Consider the following 7,184-nt stretch of genomic DNA (forward strand, 5'->3'; position numbering starts at 1 on the left):
TTTGCATCTACCCCAGGAATAAAAACAACAATAGAAACAGAAAAAACATTACAGGAATGGGATCTTGCAGAGAAACTGTCAATTCGAATGACCGGTTTTGGTGGGCCTCTAGATAGGACACAGATAACATATATAGCATAACTAGAATAGCAAACATGAAATACAGGACAATGTTAAGTCAGGAAATTATTATGCTGCCTGCGGTAGATTAATCTGTGCTGCACATAAGAGACTTATTCATGGTTTTGGAGTTGGTCCATATAGGTAAGGTTTAGCACAAAGGGTGGGAGAAACACAGCTGGGGACAAGAGGAGAAAAGTGTTAAATTGTTTCAGCCACAGTGTTAGAGTAAGGCTCTGAATTTCAGGAGTCAGGGAAGTGGGCAGAGCCTAGAACATCACAAAGTCCTTTCTCTAGGGTCAGTCCAGCAAATCCTCACTGACGCTGTCATAGACAAACTTCATAGTTAGAAAAAGATAGGTTAGTAAGAGCCCCTTACTGTGGCTAGGGGAGATAGGGTTTTTTTGTTGTGAGCTTTTTCCTGTCTTCAATGTCCATGACATTCAGGATGATTTCTCAGCTTTATTTCAATCACTCTGTTACAGCAACCCAGAAAATTCAGAGACACCAAGCAGTGTCAGGCAGGGTGAGATGAAGTGGAAATTTTCCATTCCTGTAATATTAGGGAGCTGGGATCAGATACTCAAACAGGTTTATAATCTTTAGGCATTTAGTATTTTAGTTTATCTAGCAAAGGGTTGGTAACTCCACTAAAAATAAATTTTTTTTAATGGGAGTATTTGTCCCTTCCCTTTTATATCTGAACAGAAGAGTGATAAATCTCCTTTTGGTTTCCTTTGGCTGAGATGTTAACATGGGATGTTTCATCACGTTTTAAGTGATAAACATGTGAAAACAAAATTAGGGCAGTTCCAAGTTTGCATCCCAAAGAACATAGCTTTTATCACTGAGCAAAATGTATAATGTAAAATAATGCAACTGGTTATCCTGGACATACTGTGAATATTCATAACATAACTGCCTCTGCCAGAATGCCTTCTCAAATTGCTACTTTGACCAAAAAAAAAAAAAAAACCTGTTATGCCTTTAAAGCTCCTCCTATACCAGTTTCTCTTACAGTCATATCATAACCCATTTTTACAACAGAAATCCCTATCGAAAGCTAGAGGAAATTTCAAAAGTTCTTTATTTCAAGGTTTGGCGCATCATAGCAATTGTCTCAAGTACAATTATTTGAGTTATCTGAAGATCAGAACCTTAATAAACAGGACAAACTGATATAACAAAGCTTATATTAAAGTATCTTGTTTTCAGAATTATGGCCTATTGCTAAACCTGACATATCTTGTAACTGCTGGATGATTACCCAAGAGAACTCAATCATTAACCTGAATTTTTCTGCGCTCGCTTTTTCATTTGTTTATGCCAAAACCCTGAGCCTGAATCTAACTAAACACATAGGAATGCCTGTCGAGGAACAGATTAATCCTTTTAACTCCTGCTTAATAAATTGTCCTAACCTGTTATGACTCTGAAGGCAAATAAATCTGCTGAAACCAGTATCAGATTCACCACAGGGTTGATCATTCCTGGCCGGTGACCCAGAGTGGCTGTCAGCAAAATAATCACTCATTTGTCCAATCCCTTAATAAAGTCAGAATTTTCAGTTCATATTCTCACATTATGTTTGGCTTAAATGACAAAGACTTGTATTGCTGTGTTGGCTGGCTTTGGTAGATGAGCAATATGAAGTTAGATCTGGAGTCCCTAACAAGCAGAAGCAGGACCAACAACAAATAGGAAGGATATCATTTAGGTTTTTCAGAGTAGATTTTAACAAATTAATTTTAAATGTGGTTGCAGGAACACATATTAATTTCTGGAAAGGCTCTTTCCTGTAATTTATGAGCTACAGTTCCTCAGGGGCTGAACGCAACCCATGGTGGATGAGCTGTACTTGCAGCATAAACTGTTCCTCCAAAAAGATTTTGGCACACACCATCCCCTTCAGAAAGTGGGGTGAAGGACATCAATGCTATCTCCTCAGCTTTCTTTCTGAGCTACAGGCCGTTGCCAGTCATCAACTTCAGTGGCCACCCTGCTGAAGAGGAGTCACTCTACCTGTTTCTTTCATGAGCAAGCATCAGGTGAGCAATTGCAGCCCTTCTTTTCTAATCTGTTTTACCAAATCTGCAATCCACGTGTTTGGTGTGGTTAGTGCATCTGCTGAAGCTATCTTCCTGGCCTCAAAGCCAAATTCAAGTAGATACAAGTGGTGATATTGTGTTTTTCATAAGAAGACTGCTCTTATTTGCTGACTGCTAGGAGTGGCAAGCTCTACATATATTAGATTATTCATGAGAAGGTTATGTGGAATTGAAAATGAATCTGTAATGGTGTAGGCAAATCTTTTGCATCTGGTCTATCGTCTGATATATTTTGTGTCTACAGGAACTGCATGCTAACAGAGTTATGGAAAATTAATATATTTTAATATCATGGTTCCATAATGCTATTTTTAAAAATACATTTTTTTAAAAATACAGTCATGTTTATAAATATTTTAACGATTTATGTTATAAAATATAATGATATATTCATTTTACAAAAGTATACAACAGATTTTAAAATTATATATAATATAAAAATTTTTATTTGGTAATTATTTATTTAGGAGGTGAACAAATGTGTGCTATTTCACAAGTAGATATTTACAGGATGTCCTTCCAACACCACTAGGAATTCCTATTTATAATATGATCCTTCCTGGAAAAGTTTGTACTAGGTAGAACGTAATTTTTTATTCTCTGCTACATTTAGTCAATGTCACTAAAAACACATATATTAAAATATGTGTTATTTAGTATATTAAAATAACATTTCTAAAACCACATACATTAAAATATGAATTAATTATATTCATTGCAATTAAGAGCAGAAGTGGTTTTCCACCTTTTCTAACCAAAAATCTAACTTTTTTGAAAATATTGAAAATATTCTGTGAATTGTTTTTCACCACATTATTCTTTGGTAACTAAGGAGTGAATGGTAACTTAGTATCTACGTAAATAGGCTTAGATGATCGCACGCTTTGCTGGGTAAAAAACTGGCTGGATGGCCGGGCCCAGAGAGTTGTGGTGAACGGAGTTAAATCTGGTTGGAGGCCGGTCACGAGTGGTGTCCCCCAGGGCTCGGTTTTGGGGCCACTCCTGTTTAACATCTTTATTGATGATCTAGACGAGAGGATCGAGTGCACCCTCAGTAAGTTTGCAGATGACACCAAGCTGGGTGGGAGTGTTGATCTGCTCGAGGGTAGGGAGGCTCTGCAGAGAGATCTGGACAGGCTGGAGCGATGGGCTAAGGCCAGCTGGAGGAGTTTCAATAAGGCCAAATGCCGGGTGCTGCACTTGGGCCACAACAACCCCCAGCAGCGCTACAGGCTTGGGGAGGAGTGGCTGGAGAGCTGCCAGTCAGAGAGGGACCTGGGGGTGTTGATTGACAGCCGGCTGAACATGAGCCAGCAGTGTGCCCAGGTGGCCATGAAGGCCAATGGCATCCTGGCCCGTATCAGAAATAGCGCGGCCAGCAGGGACAGGGAAGTGATCTTACCCCTGTACTCGGCACTGGTGAGGCCGCACCTCGATTCCTGTGTTCAGTTTTGGGCCCCTCACTACAAAAAGGACATTGAATTACTCGAGCGTGTCCAGAGAAGGGCAACGAAGCTGGTGAAGGGTCTGGAGCACATGTCCTACGAGGAGCGGCTGAGGGAACTGGGGTTGTTTAGTCTGGAGAAGAGGAGGCTGAGGGGAGACCTCATCGCCCTCTACAGCTACCTGAAAGGAGGTTGCAGAGAGCTGGGGATGAGTCTCTTTAACCAAGTAATAAGTGATAGGACAAGAGGGAATGGCCTCAAGTTGCGCCAGGGAAGGTTTAGACTAGATGTCAGGAAGTATTTCTTTACAGAACGGGTAATTAGGCAGTGGAATGGGCTGCCCAGGGAGGTGGTGGAGTCCCCATCCCTGGAGGTGTTTAAGAGTAGGGTCGACATGGCGCTGAGAGATATGGTGTAGATGGGAACTGGCAGTGCTGGGTTAATGGTTGGACTAGATGATCTTCAGGGTCCTTTCCAACCTAGTTGATTCTGTGATTCTGTGATAAATATCATGGTAATATTTTAAACAATTGTAATTGTCTTTATTACAATGAATATTTTAATTATTGATATGATTTTAATTATGAAACTGCAGCTATTAAACCATTTATGTGGCCTTTAAATCTTTCATGCCTGAAAGATTTTGTCAGCAGTCAGGATTTCACTTTGTTAACTATATAATAATTTCTTGTACAGATAGATAATGCTGATTCAGGTCATAGTACTATTGCTTTTGAGCACTGTACCACAGTTTGGAGCCAGACTTTCATACATGTTATTCCAGCAACAAAATTATAATTAACTCTTTCATGTGCTGAAACCCCTGTTGAACATTCAGATCTATGCCTTTTCCTATGGATCTAGAATTCTACTTCAGATATTGCTCCTTGGAAATTATTAGAAGAAATAAAATCTAATTGTACCGTGATATTTAGGGTAGGTGATCTGAGCAACCTGAATTTTCACCAGCAGCCAGCATTTGCCTCTGGAAGTTAATGGCTCAGAGAGAGATGTTCCAGAAAGGGGAAATTCTTTCAGCCCTTTTCAGAATTAAAACCTTCAACTGATGCAGGTTAAAGAGTTCTTGTTTCCCAAGCTGTGGCCCAAAGGCATGGGTTTGAACTGCTTCTGAACATAATGAAGCTTTAGAACTTCCAATAGAAGAGGGATGTTTCTGAAGGGCATTTGTATTAGGGCCTTTTTAGAATTTCAGAGTTATTCTTTTTTCAAGCAGAAATTTATATTTTCTTTTTTAAAAATCACAGTTCTTAAGATGAAAATGGTCAATTCTGACTTTGCAAATTGTTTTGAGGAGGATGTGGGAAGTGCCAGAAATAAAGACTTCTAGCACTGTGAATCTGGAGAGCCTTGGATGCTGCCAGCCTCAGAGCAAGGTAAAGTGCTCAAGATACCACGTTCAGCCCATCTACAACAGAACTTCCTGGCCTTGCCTGCTGCTGCTGACCTGACATTTCCAGGCTTCCTGATTCTGCTGCAGGGCAGTAAGACAGAAAATACAGACCAATACTTATATTTAATTTTGTAAAATAAAAGAAAGAATAATATTTCCATTTCAGATATAAGAATAATTATGGAGGTTTTTTGTGACATGGGACAAAAACTTGACTGTTTCTCAACCCAGCTTTAATTTTAATTAGCACTAAAAGGAATAATCCTGTCTTATTTCAATAAAAATGTTAATGCTTTAATTTTATTCCTACTGCAATCATTGTCACAGGCCTGACAATACTCTTATAATGTTATTTAATTTTGTGCTATGCTTGTTGAGTAAAAAATATAGGCTTATGGTCTACTGGTATTTGGAGAAAGGAACAAAGATTATTTTTGTCAAAATGCAACTAGAAGCCAAGTCTGTGTAAAACAAATGTGTGTGGAATACTTGCTCTCAGGAAATTTTAGGCATAAGGCATAAAACAAAACTGAAACCTTTATTGTATGAACACAAGAACCTGGGAGAAAAATGGATGAATAGCTGCTAGTTCAGGATATGAAACCAGCAACAGCAGAAGTAACAAACAGATACTGTAACTAAAGCATAGGTGTAGGATTTAGAGGAACAGACAAACGTAAGGATGAAGGTGCAAAACTAAACAGTAATGATGAGAGACACTGTGAATAAGAACTAATATAAATAAAAGATCTAATTAAGTCAAAAAATCAGTCTCTGATGAAGATTGATGGTGCAAATTTATTATGATTAAAGTTGGAAATCTGTGAATCCGTTCAATTAGATTTGGATATAAACAAAGATCTTGGTAATTTTATTTGAGATAATTTGGTCCCATTTGGGGACACAGTGGAATTTGTTGAGTGGCAAATATTTTGAACAATAAGTGGTGGTAAGTGTTAAAAAACCTAGTCTTGAATGCTTTCCACTGTCACTTGGCATTGCCTATGTAGTTGTGACTATATTTTCATGTTGTACTTATAAAGTTGAGATTAATACTGGAAATCTCCGTGAATTCTTTAGGTTAGATGAGATGTACTTACAAAATTCACTTGTAAATCTACAAATACATAATCTTTACACAGCAATGGGCATTTGAAGGCACAGTTTTGATTGCTGTTGAATGATACAATGAAATTCAGTTTGAAAGCTCCTAGTTCTAGATCAAAGATCCTGAAGCTGTGAGTCACAAAGTGTGGTTGCATTACAAAATTACCCAGTATTTCAGGTGCATTCCAAAAATATTGCTTTATTAACTTGTTACCCATAGGTTTTATGCCAAATACTCTGTCTTTCTGCAAGCAGCATAAAAACACAAGGCCGGCATGCATTCTGGCTCTGGGCTTTGGCTGATTTGACAGCAGGATTCTGTGTCCATGCCTGGTCTAGAACTAATCGACATTTCTAGGAATTGGACTGTGAAGGCCTATAGTATGCCAAAAGCACACACACACAATGATCAGAACACGGTATAACGTAAGCCAATATAAAAAGTAAAAAAAAAAAAAAAAAAACAAAAAAAACCAAAACAAACCAAAACTCTGGGAAAAAATCTTGATATGTATGATTGTCAACTCTAAGATAATACAGCCAAGCCTCACTTTTTCACTTTATCTAATTCAGAAACCTTTGGTGTCTATTAAGGATACAGAGGTATCTGGGTCGGTGTTTTGATTCTCATTAGCTCTTTGCAGCACACCACTGCCAAAGAACACTTGAAAGAATCAGAAATGCAGGCTATTGAAAATCCAGACAAATTCATGCTACTGGATAACAAAGTGCCCATAGTTATTAGTTTCCAGTATTGCATTTACAAATGAACTGAAAAAACAGTTCAGTGTTATCCATCCCTGGAACAGTGACTGGCAATTAAAACAGAATATTTTATAGGTCTATAATTTTTCAAAAATGAGTGAAGTCAAAACTGACATAATGAAATCCTTGTTGGAATTTTAATTTGAACTCAAAGCTTATTTTTGTCAGATTTAAAAGAACATCTGGCTCCTCAAGTGGTTCAAGGAACACTCATTGTAGACAATAAAA

Source organism: Strix uralensis, chromosome Z (assembly GCF_047716275.1).
Source record: "Strix uralensis isolate ZFMK-TIS-50842 chromosome Z, bStrUra1, whole genome shotgun sequence".
Taxonomy (NCBI): domain Eukaryota; kingdom Metazoa; phylum Chordata; class Aves; order Strigiformes; family Strigidae; genus Strix; species Strix uralensis.